This window comes from Pongo abelii, chromosome 4 (genome assembly GCF_028885655.2).
Source record: "Pongo abelii isolate AG06213 chromosome 4, NHGRI_mPonAbe1-v2.0_pri, whole genome shotgun sequence".
Taxonomy (NCBI): domain Eukaryota; kingdom Metazoa; phylum Chordata; class Mammalia; order Primates; family Hominidae; genus Pongo; species Pongo abelii.
This window is the reverse complement of record NC_071989.2, coordinates 2,217,381-2,231,885: the sequence shown is the minus strand read 5'-3', so window position 1 is coordinate 2,231,885 and position 14,505 is coordinate 2,217,381. Positions and strand designations below refer to the sequence as shown.

At 44.3% G+C, this 14,505-nt stretch overlaps 1 long non-coding RNA gene across 1 annotated transcript in view; it reads left to right on the top strand.

The window, feature by feature from the left end:
• Positions 1–3,587: 3,587 nt before the first annotated feature.
• The window catches only part of LOC129059319 (uncharacterized), a 57,869-nt gene continuing 46,951 nt past the window's right edge, over positions 3,588–14,505 (top strand). Inside the window, exons 1-2 of the long non-coding RNA XR_008525109.2 lie at positions 3,588–3,948; positions 5,171–5,242. This is a non-coding gene — a long non-coding RNA (uncharacterized LOC129059319). The remainder of the gene's footprint in view (positions 3,949–5,170; positions 5,243–14,505) is intronic.

The window sequence follows — 14,505 nt, the reverse complement described above, 5'->3', positions numbered from 1 at the left end:
CACCACACTGTGCCTGAGGGCAGACAGCCCACACAGCCGGGAGCCTTCACCCCAGGAGGCTCCAGTCAGCCTGTTTCAGGAAGAGGTTTTTCCTGAATACCTGCTATCTCTGGTGTGAACACTGAAAACACAAACATACCCCTGCACGTGCCCACCCACGCATGCACACCCTCCACACGCACACATGTAAACGCAGGTGCACACACATGTACACGCACATCTACTTCAGCATTTGGTTCAGAGTCTCTGTTACATAAAACTCATTTGTCACCGCTTTTGAAATTACTTATCACCACACATAAATAAAGGTATAAATTGAATAACTTTACTTAAGAGAGCTCATTTAAAATTTATTTTTACAGAAATGGGTGTTAAGTTTTTCAGAAATCAATACACTTCTCTGAGATCAAGGACTTTTTACAGACAAGTTTTTGGCCTGAAATTTCTTCAGAACTTCGTGCATAGAGACGTGAGTGCCACCTATAGAATGAAATTAGAGGCAAGTATTTCCTCAGAGAGAGAATCGAGGAAAAGAAAAGTGAAAGAGAGAGAGGAGGAAGAGGAAGAGTAGGGGAAGAAGGTTAAAAGGGAAGCAGGCATTTCAATTTCCTTTTAAGGCAATTTTTGCCTGTATCATAAGGAATTTTTCCAGGAGGCTTTGAATTTTATTATATTCCTTAGTTTATATTACAAATTTAATTAAATTCAGTATATCAAAGATCTGAATAATCTTTAAAGAAAACGAGGGGTATAAATAAATACAATTTAATACAATTGTAAATACTGGATAAAATAATTATAAAGATAAGATTTATTCAAAGAGGAGAAGGCCTTGCTTTAAATAATTGTCTTTGTATCTTAGTTTCAGCAAAAATGAAATTACATAAATAAAGAATTTTGATAGTTTCAAATCTTCCTTACCCCCACAGTACAGTAAAACCAACAGAGAATTTCACCCAATTTGTTTTCTTTGATCTTCTTGGCTGCCTTTCATTTAGAGCTGTGAAGACGGAAAGTGTTTTTCTTCTGACCGTTTCATGAAAGCAGTCCCTCTCCTGTTTCCACTCTTCCCCTCCTGGTCTGGAGTTTTCCTTTTCATGTTGAAAAGTGTTTTAATTGCAGCAATGGGAGAGAATACGGAGCCCTTTATCTAAAGCCTTTCTGCTAGTTATATATCTTTAAGTTGCAAATATATCTGGCTTGTAATTTAAATCATAATTGTACTTTCTATGGAAGATACTAGGATGAAAAGCAGAGGGCAGCCTACCACATACAAACGCCACTGCACGCATACTCTCTCACACACACACACACACACACACACAAAGAGAGAAAAAAGAAAAGAAAAAAAGGATGAGCAGGATAAAAACAGCTCGTGTCAGTCCCCAAAAAATCCATTTGTGATCACAAATGAAACATTTCCAATCTCATAATGGGTAGACTGCTTGGTTTAATACCAGCCATGCAAAGCAAGACCTCATCAAAAGGGGAGCTGCACGAAGGTCCCAGTTTTCCATTAAAATAATTTCCAAAAGCTTTTTTTCTCCCATTGAAAGAACCCATTTTGCAAGATGATTTAGCTCAAAATCTGCTGGGAGTAACCCTTGACATAAAGTCATATTGTGTTGGAGTTTAGTCCTAAATTCATACATCAATTATTTACTGTCAACGCCGATTGTATAAGTGTAGAAAATTACGAGGAATGATATTTTCTCTCAGGCAGAAAAAATGTGATACAGCAGATACACCCCACCTAATGTGCCGCCCCGCTGTCCAGAGCCCAGAATTATTTATGCATTGGAAAACAGTGTGCCGGGGCCAAAGGGAAAAGACAGAAGGGAGAGAGAGCGACAGACACATTATTTTAAACCTTTCATAACACCCATAAATATTTCATAACAAATAAATAAAGAATGTCGGGCTTGTGTGGAGACAGCTGTAGCCGCACGGTTTAGCGCTGGTGGAGCTCTGGGGACCCCGCACTTACCCTCCGTTAAGCCCCTATTTCTTTTTAATCATCCACTTAGTGCATTGTGGGTAGAGGCTCTCCAGGTGAGCGGAGTGCTGAAGGTTACGCATGTGGAGGCCGCTTTTCATCTGACTTCAGGGTTTTTCCTTTCCTATTTTTTTTTAGAAAAACAGGAAAATGGGATCTTCCTCCTGTGTCCAGAGGTCTTATCAGAGGCCCTGTCCTGGGGCTTCCATCCCGACCTATATCGTCTCTCCAATATCCCCCTATAAAAGAACTAATGATTGTCCAGCTGATGGAACCCATCTGTGAGACTCACACAGTTTAAACTCTACCACTTAAGACTTTCCTCACGCGCCACTCTCTCACTTCAGGAGGCACTGTGTGCTTCCTGAGGTGTCTTCCAACTTTATTCGTTTTTAAATCAATGGGAATCCTTCATGGTAAAAACAAACAAAAAAAGGCAAGACAAACGTGAAGCCTCGGCAGAGCACAGTTTGCTTGTGCGTAAGCGATGGCGTGAGAGGTGCGTGCGTGAGCGTGCACCTGTGCATGTGTGTTTCTGTCTACTGTTGTGGCAGGGACACACTGACCCACAGTATGTAGGGGGGTCACCTGGGGAAGGGTGTTGTTTACCATGAGGCAGAGCAGCAGTTTTCAAACATAAGAAACTGAGTGTGCCAAGGGCTTTGGCTTCCTGGGTTTTCAGGGGGTTTAGGGGGATGGGTGTGCCCGCAGGGACGCGTCCCTCTGGGCGGAGGACACTGCGTAGTTTCTTTATCCTCATTGAGCCTGAGGGACCCTCCCACTCAAGCAACTTCTTCCCGTCCACTCTCTGCCACAGGGGTTCGTTTGGCAGGTATTACTGAAATTCTCCTTACAGACTATTGTCACTGGCTGGTTGAGGAGCTCACCTGTGGCCACCTAGCACCTGCCTCCCCCTAAAGCAGAGCTCAGAGGGGATTCTGAGGGCTTCCCCTCCTAGAACGAAGATGCATGCTGTGGTCTCTAGATCCAGGCAAAAACTAAACATAGCAGCGAATCAGAAGGCCGGCCAGGCGCCCTGCCACCAGCCTGCGTGTGGACTACAGGGCTCCAGGCTGCTGGCCCAGCCTCAGTTCCAGGGGTCTCTGGTGAAACCCTGTTCCATGAAGTCTGAGACCAAAATGTCCCTTTCCAGACACTGGTTCAGCCAAGGACTGCCTGTGAGCTCACCTAATCAGGACCTGAGGCCGGGGCTGACTCAGACACGGCAGGGGAGGCTGGGGTCTGTGTTTCTGGTGCAGGTCTGGATCACTGGTGTCTCCCTTACCCTGAGCCCAGGGCTGACTTCGGACACGGCAGGGGAGGCTGGGGTCTGTGTTTCTGGTGCAGGCCTGGATCACTGGCATCTCCCTTACCCTGAGCCCAGGGCTGACTCGGACATGGCAGGAGAGGCTGGAGTCTGTGTTTCTGGTGCAGGCCTGGATCACTGGCGTCTCCCTTACCCTGCTAGCTGATGTCCCTTTTTCCCAGTGTTGCAAGGCGGTGGCTCCGCAGGGGCCTTCCACGAGGCTGCACTACGGCACTTCTAGAATCCCCTGCAGGTCTGGGATGAATTCCTGATCCCCAGGGAAGGGCATTTGGAGGTGGGGCCTTGGGGAGGTGATTGTGTCGTGAGGGTGGGGCCCAGGGAGCTCCCTCAGCCTCTCTCCACTGCACAAAAACACAGGAGGAAGCAGCTCTCTACCAGCCAGGAGGAGCCCTGGCCAGAGCCACAGCTGCACCTTCCTCCTGGACTTCTCAGCCTGCGGCTCCAATGAGAGGGGATATTGCTGTGTAAGCCCCGCCTGTTCATGTTTGTCCTGGCAGCCTGAGCTCCCAACACTCCACTTTATAGTAGTCAGCAGCTCCCCTGGGCGAGCTCTGTGGTGGCATCCCAGGACTCGTTTCTGAAGACCACACTCATATCTGTGTCCTCCGGACAGCCCAGTGACATGGTGAGGCCCTAACTCTGTTCTGTGTCCCTCTTGCTTTCTGTTCCCAGTGACTGAGTCCTTGCTTTTCAGATTCTCATAGATCTCGTCATTCTGTCCAGGGCATCTGTCTCCAGCTTCTGTTCTGAGGGTTGGCTCACCAATCTTTGGAAAACAAATCTCTATTTTCTGAACTCAGGAAGAGAGGTACATTGCAAGAACTCTTATGGAGTCATCATTTAAAGATTTAATAAACCTCTCATTATTTTTTAAACATTTCAGGATATAACCAAGCTCTCAAATAACCTACTAAATATTTATTTCATTAATACTTAAATGCACATTCATTTTTCAGTAATTATTGCACATGTTGCTGAGGTATATCTACTATAAGCTCATCCACAGTAATTTCAGGTTTTGAAGAAAGCAAGGCATGGACATCTAAACTTCACTCCCCAGCCCCAGGAGGATGTGCTGGGCCTTGCTGTGGGTTTAAGTCCCTGACTGTCACTGGCTTTAATGTCTGCTGTCCCCACCTGCCCCAGACACCCCAGGAAAGAGCCGCATCCATGTGTAGCGACACATCTGGCCCATCATGGAAGATCCCAGTGACTGCCTGCAAGAGTGGCCTGAGAAAGGGCATTGCACGATGTCATCCTTAGACAGATAAAAGTGGGAGGCTTTGCAGGTGTCGCGGTGACCAGAGGTGGCAGTTGGGAGACGAAAGGAGACTGCGAGGGAGGCAGAGGAAAGGCTCAGGGCAGACGCCCGTCCAGATGCCAGCCTCCTTGGGGGATGGGGCTGCAGGGAGTACTTCACACCGCGTTTGGCTCCATCCTGGTGCTAGTTCCCTCTGTGACCAACTTCGTGAAGCCCCGCACCTGGATATCACCTTCACTTTCTATGCGTCATACCCACTGTAAGTTTTACCCAACAGTAGCAGCTGCTTTTTATAGGCAATATTTTCCTGAATGTCAGTTTCAAATACAGTTCCCAGACAGTAAGGGGTGTTTTGTTTTGTTTTGCTAGTGTTTGTTGATCGCCATTTTTTTTCAGATAAGAAAACTTTATTTTCAGAATAGTAATTCAGATAACGTTAAATCTTGGAAACTTGGCTGGTCGCTTACTTGGGATGCTTCAATTACTTCCATGTATATCCTGAAGGGTTTGTTAAATATTTAAGAAAAAGGAATCCTATTTTACTTAAACGTGCAGCACGTGTTGATACCCTGCAACTCTCTTTCAGGTGTGCCTGTGAAAAGAACCACGGAGATCAGGAAGCCTCCGGTGGCATCAAGGTGATGCAGCAGCCGTGCAGGTTGGCACCATAATTTCCTGATAGTATGAACCAGTGTGTGTGTGGAGCTCAAGGAGCTCGTGTGGGGGCTGGGGGGAGGTGTGAAATTCTAAGGCCTCAGGTTCTGACAATCGCTTACTTTAGGACAAGCTGGACTTGTCCAGTGACGGTTCCCCCAGGATTGAGATGTATTGTTTATGAGAATGTTCTGGTGAGATGTGAGCCCCGTTCAGAGGAGCTGGCCCAAATGCTCCAGGGAGGACTAGGCCAGGTCATGGCCACAGTGGGGCTCTTCATTGCTGCCCAATGGGGCACTACCAGAGACTGGAAACCAGAGAGGACGGGGCTCCAGAAACCTCCGGGAAAGGCCCCAGCCTCGAGGGCAGCTGCTTCCTGGCCAGATCCTGAGTTATCATTGCCATTCCACCAGCCTGAGGGACTCACCACCTCCCACTGTCAGCATCCGGCTCAGCTGCCAGCCTGCAGCACCTTGTTAGTGGGCTACTTCTACTCAAGTCAGCACACCCGTGTGACTAGCTTCCCCAGGCCCGTTGTCTCTCAGGCTTCCCTCTCTTGGGGCCAGCGAATGGAGTCACATGGGCTGGATCTGCAGCAATTAGAGTCACGTGGCTGGATCTGCAGTGATTAGAGTCACAGGGCTGGATCTGCAGTGATTAAAGTCAAGTGAACTGGATCTGCAGTGATTAGAGTCACGTAGCTTGATCTGCAGTGATTAGAGTCATGTGAGCTGGATCTGCAGTGATTAGAGTCATGTGAGCTGGATCTGCAGTGATTAGAGTCACAGGGCTGGATCTGCAGTGATTAGAGTCACAGGGCTGGATCCGCAGTGATTGGAGTCACATGGGCTGGATCTGCAGGGATTAGAGTCATAGGGCTGGATCCACAGTAATTAGAGTCACAGGGCTGGATCTGCAGTGATTAGAGTCACATAGGCTGGATCTGCAGGGATTACAGTCACGTGGGCTGGATTTGCAGTGATTGGAGTCACATGGGCTGGAGCCAGTGGTATAGGCATACAAGCTATGTTTTCTGCCCACTCCTTGACACTCGTTGCCATGTTTTCCTGTGAACTGTGGTAAACAAGTATTTTGAGAAGAAGGCTACCTGGGTTTGCTCCAGAGTGAGACCTCTTCTCATCGGCTCAGGGCTAAGGTCCACAGAACTGCCTGTTCTCAAACAGGTGAGGAAAGCTCATTTAGGTCTTGAAGTCTCAGTCAGGAGAGCTTCAAAGATGTCCCTTCCGCCATGATTCTCCACGTGTATTCTCAGTGGTTATCAGGAGCAACTGTAGGGTGATGGGAGTAGTGGGTCTTCTTGTCCATTTTGAGGTGCAGATGTTGCCTTGGTTCCTTCTGGAGATGCCTCCACGTTTGAGCACAGAAAGTTATATAGATAGGCTGGTGAAGCATTCACATAAGGAAGCTCCAGTTCCTCATTTGTGAAATAAATGGTTTCGATGCTAATAGTTCTTGACCCCTCCCTATGGGCTCGACATGATGCTAGACCAGGCGCACATCAGTGAGCAAGACATGGCCACTTTAGAACTTCCCATCCCTTAGATTATTAAGTGATATAAAACACATAGAAACGTCCATTAAGTGCACAAACAATGTTCAAATATGAGGCTTTATTGCATTGGCCAGCCACAATGGTTCATGTCCAAGAAAGTCACTATATGATGACCGTATCTCCATTGCTGTTGAATGAATGCTCCTCTTCTGTCCTCCTCTGATGAACCCCATGATCCCAGCATGTGTTCCCTCCAGGGAACTAAGACGTGCAGGTGATGAAAAAGCAGAGGCTGAGCATCCCAGGGCTTTCATTGGGAGGTGTAGATGTGGGGACTTCAAGGAAGCACGTGGGAAATTTGGTAATTTAAATAGAGGAGCTGCAAGACACAGACTCTTGAGGAGTTCTTAGGGAAGCCCAAGGCCAAGAAAATGAGGACTAGAGAAGAATATGAGGTCCCTGGCACCCATAGCTAGAAAAATCTTTTGGTGAAGATGAACTTTTAGCCACATTCACATAAATACTCATGTCAGAGGCCTATTTTCCTCAGAAAATGACAAGCTATATCAAAAGGCAAAACCAAAACAAAATAAAAATACAAAAACTTAGTCTAAAAAGACAACGTGAGCATCAGAACCAGACTCAGCCATGGCCCTGATGAGGGAATGAGCAGATTGGAATGTAAATAATTGTGAATACTATGTCAAGAGCTGTAGTGGGAAAGGTAGAAAGCATGAGAGAATAAACAGGGACTGTAAGTAGAATGATGGAAATTCTGAGTCTGAAGAATTTGCTACAAATGCTACCAAAAAAGAACACTGTGGTAGAAACAAAGAATGTTAATCAGTGAGCATCACTGATGCTCCAGTGATCCAACAGAGCTGAAGAGAGAATCAGTGAACTTGAAGACAGGTCAACAGCAATGTCCTAAATTAAAATGCAGAGAAGAAAGAATAAACACACATACACACACACACACACACACACACACACAGAACATTCCTTACTGGGAATGGGAAAATTTCAAAAGGTATACATATATGTAATACCAAAGGAGAAAAATGTTAATGTTAATGACAGACTCAAAACCACACATACTAGAAGCTCAGACAACACAAAGCAGGATAAATATAAGATGACGAAGAGAGGAGAAGAAGAAAGAGGAGGAGAATGGAGAAAAAGAAAAACTATACACAAGCATATTATTTTCAAACTGTAAAAAATCAAAAAGGAAGAGAAAATTTTGAAAAAAGCCAGAGAGAAGAATAAGGATAAGAATTGCAGCTGACATCTTATCAGAAATCATACAAGCAAGATATGAGTGGAGTGAACTATTTAAATCGTTAATAAGAAAAAACCCAAGAATTCTATAACCAATTAAATTAATCTTTAAAAATGAAGAAAAAATAAAGTCTTTCTCAGACCTCCCTCCAAAAAAATTCTTAAGAGAATGTATCACCTGCATCTGCCATTAAAGAAACAATTAAAGCAGTTCTTCAAGAAGGAATATGATATAAATCTGAAACGTGAATCTCCATAAGAGAAAAGAGTTAGGGAAGGAATAAATGAAGGTAAAATGTATTGGGTGATTATAGTATGTGAGTAAATGAAATGACAGCAATATCACAAGGGATGGGTGGGAATAATCAAGAATTCTCTGCTAGAAGGCACCTGCACTCCACATGGAGTGGAATAGTGTTCTTTGTAGATGGATTTAGATTAGTTAAAATGTATATTGTAAATTCTATGGAAGCTATTATATTTTAAAGAAGTGTAATTGATATGGTAAGAGAGAGGATAAAATTGATTCTTATAAAATGGTCAGTTTAAACCAGAAGAGTCAGAAATAAAAGTCTTCAAATTTAAAAAAAAAGTTACAAATATGGCTAATATCAATCTAACTAGATAAATCATCACTGTAAATGTGAATGGTCTAAATATACCAATTAAAAGAGCAAGATTATCAGAGTACATTAAGTGGATTAAGAAAATAAGACTCAAGTATATGTGTTGCCTATAAAAATCTACTTTAAATACAAAGATACAGAGACATTAAAATAAAGATATGGCAATAGATTCATCATTGTATTAGTCAGCGTTCTCTAGAGGAACAGAACTGATAGGATATATATATCCTTTATATATAGATATATATCCTTTATATAGATATATATCCTTTATATAGATATATATCCTTTATATAGATATATATCCTATATATCCTCTATATATATATATCCTATATATCCTATAGCCTATATCCTTTATATATATATATATCCTTTATATATATATATATCCTTTATATATATATATCCTTTATATATATATATATATATATATATGGAAGTTTATTAAGTAGTATTAACTCACATGATCACAAGGTCTCACAATAGTCCATCTGCAAGCTGAGGAGTGAGGAAGCCAGTCCGAATCCCAAATCTGAAGAACTTGTAGTCTGACGTTTGAGGGCAGGAAGCATCTGGCATGGGAGAAAGATGTAGGCTGGGAGGCTAAGCCATTCTAGCCTTCTCATGTTTTTCTGCCTGCTTTATATTCTAGCCACATTAGCAACTGATTAGATGGTGCCCACCCAGCTTAAAGGTGGGTCTGCCTTTCCCAGTCCACTGACTCAAAGGTTAATCTCCTTTGGCAACACCTTCACAGACACACCCAGGATCAATACTTTGCATCCTTCAATCCAATCAAGTTGACACTCAGTATTAACCATAAGAACTCCAACCCTTGCTAACTTGAACCCATACACATCACCAGAGATCATACATAGTCTTCAAATAAAGGCAATAATAAGGCCATAATCATGCCTAACATAATACAACTATCCTTTGTACAACCGGAAATGCACCAATCCCCAACCCAAATGCTATTACATAAAGTTAACAATACTTAAATGCTGATATGAAGTCAATAAATTTTATGTCACATGATAAAGGAAAAAGGAAATAAAATAAATATATTTTGTAGTGCAAATGTATACATGCACAAACATGTTTTTAGCAAAAGAAGGAGAAAATGCTCATGATAATTACAGTCGTCCTTTCTGCAACAGGTCACGTGGTCATAGCTGGTATCGATGACTACCTTCTTCTATTACCCATTCTGTATTCCCTTTGCCTTCAGCAAGCACCTCAGCAGGTTTATTTTTCTTGTTTTTTTTTTTTTTTTCCCAGGTGTAGTGACCCAAACCTTCATTCCTGAAGGGTCCCGGCCATTTGTGGTCCTGCCCAGATTGGGCTGTTGTAGTTTCTCATTGACCTTAATCATAGGGCATGGTAATACTAAGAGACACCCTAATGGATTTCCTGCATTCCATGCATACTCTTCCTTACCTCCACTGTGGCGTAGTAGACTGATTTCACCTTGATAGTCCGGATCAGTCACCCCAGCCAACACTGTAACTCCTTTCTTAGCCTGTTGACTTGAATGTAGGAGGAGCTCAAAGTGTCCAGGTGGCAATCTTAACTTCCAGTTCAATGGAATTGTTATTGTGTCTCCTGGTGGCAGCATTCTTCCCTCTGGAACTAAGACCTCTGGGCCAGCAGAACGTAAAGTCGTGGGAACAAATGGCAAAAATTTGTTCCCACGACATTAGCAAAAAAAAAGTTGCTAGGTGATGGTGAGTGGTGCCACTTCCATTTCCACCTCTTGATTCCTGAACCTGTGAATTCTGGCTATGAGAGAAACAGTACCATATCTTGGATGCTGATTCTGAGCATACATGGCCTTTTAGAGGACTTTGCCCCAGCCCTGAAAAGTATTGTCACCTAGTTGACATTGTAATTATGACTTCAAAAGGCCATTCCACCATTCTGTTAATCCAAGTGCTTCAGGATAATGGAGAACATGGTAAAACCAGTGAATTCCATGGGCATAAGCCTACTGCCACACTTCTTTAGCAGTAAAATGAGTGCTCTGGTCAGAGGCAATGCTGTGTGGAATACCATGATGGTGGATAAGGCATTCTGTGAGTCTACGGATGGTAGCCTTGGCAGAAGCACTGCATGCAGGATAGGCAAAGGCATATCTAGAGTAAATGTCTATTCCACTGAGGACAAACCTCTGCCCTTTCCATGATAGAAGAGGTCCAATATAATCAACCTGGCACAAGGTAGCTGGCTGATCACCCCAAGGAATGGTGTCATATCATGGGCTCAACATTGATCTCTGCTGCTAGCAAATTGGGCACTCAGCAGTGACTGTAGCCACATCAGCCTTAGTGAGTGGAAGTCAATGTTGCTGAGCCCATGCATAACCTCCAAATCTGCCACAATGGCCACTTTGTTCATGGGTCCATTAGCTGATGACAGAGGTAGCTGGGGAAAGAGATTGAGTGGTGTCCACAGAATGAGTCATCCTATCCACTTGATTATTAAAATCCTCCTCTGCTGAGGTCACCATTTGGTGAACACTCACATGAGATGCAAATATTTTCACAGTTTTTGACCACTCAGAGAGATTCATTCACATATCTCTTCCTCAAATTTATTTGTCACCAATTTTTCAATCATGCTTCTTCCAAGTCCCTGACCATCCAGCCAAACCATTGGCTACAGCCCATGAATCAGTGTATAATCACACATCTGGCCATTTCTCCTTCCATGCAAAGGGCACAACCAGGTGCACTGCTCAAAGTTCTGCCCACTGGGAAGATTTCCCTTCATGGCTGTCCCCCAGGGATGTCCTAGAAAGGGGCTGTAGTGCTGCAGCTGTCCACTTTCAGGTGATGCCTGCATATCATGCAGAACCATCTGTGGACCAGGCCCCAGTCTTCTCTTCCTCTGTCAACTGATCATAGGGAACTCCCCTCGAGGCCATCGGCGCAGACTAGGGGAGAGAAGGCAGGGTGGCAGGAGTAGAGACCAGAGGCATTTGAGCCACTTCTTCACGTAACCTACTTGTGTCATCAGGACCTGCTCAAGCCCGATCACGTATATACCACTTCCATGTGATGATAGAATGCTGCTGTGCATGACCCACTTTATAGTTAAATGGATCAGAAAACACCCAGTTCATGATAGGCAGTTCAGGTAGCATGATGACTTGATGACCCATAGTCAAACCTTCAGTTTACACCAAAACCCAATATCAGGCCAAGAGCTGTCTCTCAAAAGGAGAGTAGTTACCTGTAGAAGATTGCAGGGCCTTGCTCCATAATCCTAGAGGCCTCCGCTGTAATTCACCTATGGGGGCCTGCCAGGGGCTCCAAACAGCATCCCTATCTGCACTGACACTTCAAGCACCATTGGATCTGCTGGATCATATGGCCTGGGTGGCAGAGGAGCTTGCACAGCAGACTGGACCCATTGCAGAGCCTTCTCCTATTCTGTATTCCTCTCAAAATGGGCAGCCTTCTGGGTCACTTAATAAAGAGCCAGAGTAACACACCCAAATGAGGAATGCATTGCCTCCAAATTCCAAATACCCCCACTAGGCATTGTGCCTCTTTCTTGGTTGTAGGAGGGGGCCAAATGCAGCAAGTTATCCTTCACCTTAGAAGAAATATCTCAACAGTCCACACGCCACTGGACCCCTAGAAATTTTACTGAGGTTGAAGTTCCCTACATTTTAGTCAGATTTATTTCCCATCCTCTGGCACACAAATGTCTCACCAGTAAGTCCATTGTGTTTGCCGCTTCTTGCTCACTAGATCCAATCAGCATAACGTCCTCAGTGTAATGGACCAGTGTGATACCTTGTGGAAGCGAAAAGTGATCGAGGTCTCTTCGAACAAGATTATGACACAGGCTGGGCATGGTGGCTCACGCCTGTAATCCCAGCACTTTGAGAGACTGAGGTGAGCAGATCACCTGAGGTCAGGAGTTCGAGACCAGCCTGGCCAACATGGTGAAACCCCGTCTCTACTAAAAATACAAAACATTAGCCAGGCATGATGGTGAGTGCCCGTAATCCCAGCTATTAGGAAGGCTGAGGCAGGAGAATCACTTGAACCTGGGAGTTAGAGGTTGCAGTGAGCAGAGATCATGCCACTGCACTCCAGCCTGGGTGACAGAGTGAGACCCCATCTCAAAAGAAAAGAAAAAAAAATTATGACACAAAGCTGGAGAGTTGATATACCCCTGAAAGAGGAGAGTAAAGGTGTATTGCTGGCCTTGCCAGCTGAAGGCAAATTGCTTCTGGTGGGCCTTATGGACAGGAATGGAGAAAAAAGCATTTGCCAAGTCAATGGCTGCATACCAGGTACCAGGAGATGTGTTAATTTCCTCAAGCAATAAAACCACATCTGGTACCGCAGCTACAATTGGAATTACCACTTGGTTAAGCTTATGATAATCTACTGTTATTCTCCAAGTTCCATCTGTCTTCTGCACAGGCCAAATGGAAGAGTTGAACAGGAACGTGATGGGAATCACCACCCCTGCGTCTTTCAAGTCCTCGATGGTGGCACTAATCTCCACAGTCTCTCCAGGGATGGAATATTGGTTTAGATTTACTATTTTTCTAGGCAGAGGCAGCTCTAATGACTTCCATTTGACCTTTACCACCATAATAGCTTTCACCCTAACAGTCAGGGAGCTGATGTGGGGGTTCTGCCAGCTGCTAAGTATGTCTATGCCAATTACGCATTCTGGCACTGGGAAAATGACCACAGGGTGAGTCCAGGGACCCACTGGACCCACTGTAAGTCGGCTCTGAGCTAAAAGTCCCTTAATTACCTAACCTCCATAAGCCCCTACTTTAAATGGAGGACCACAATGATGTTTTGGGTCCCCTGGAATCAACATCAGCTCAGAGCCAGTATCCAGTAGTCCCCAAAATGTCTGATCATTTCCCTTTCCCCAGTGCACAGTTACCCTGGTTAAAGTCCGGATCTCTCCTTGGGGAAGGATGGGAGCAAGATACACTGCATAAATTGTCGGTAATGTAGTGGGGTACTTCCTCAAAGTTACCCAGCATCCCCTTCATTCAAGGGGTTCTAGGTCTGTAAACAGGCTCAAGTCTGGAATTGATTGAGGGGACATGATTCTCTGTTTTTATAATTCAAATTAATTTTTTGTCCATTTGACCTAGAAGTTTTCTGTTTGTATAATTTAAATATCAATTTCACTTCTAAGAACATCATGATTACTTAGCCAATGCCAGAGCTCTACATGAGTCAGACTATTCTGATTGCTGCTTTGCCTCTGCTATCCATTACTGTAGCTACACCCACCTTGCGTTTGATGGTTGAGTGCTGCCACTTGGCCTCTGCCACCTTAGGATCCAATTATTCCCATTGTATTTAAATTTTGTAGTTGAGTAACTGTGGTTCCCACTGGTAGATCTGAGATACACAGAAAAGCAATTACAGGGCTCTTCAAAGATGTAGGTTCTGCCCTCACAAATATATTTTGCAAAGCATTGCTCAAGGGTATATCTTCTGGGCCCTCCCAGCTGGGATGAGTAGGTCTAAAGTGACCCATCCACTCCACCATCCCAATCTCCCTCAGCCTTTAGAGCACTTCCTCTACATAAAACCAAGGGAGATCAGGCATTTCCAGCTCACTCACAGTGGGCAATCTTTTAATCCATATTTCAGCTAACCAAGCAAACAAACTATTAGAATCTTTTTTTAACTGCCTGAGCTGCAACGTTAAAGGTAGAGTCCCTACTTAATGGACCCAAATCAATAAATTCAGCCAGATCCAACTTTCTGTTCCTTCCACCATTATCCCACACCCTTGATATCCATTCCCATACCCACTCTCCTGGTTTCTGTTTATATAAATTACAAA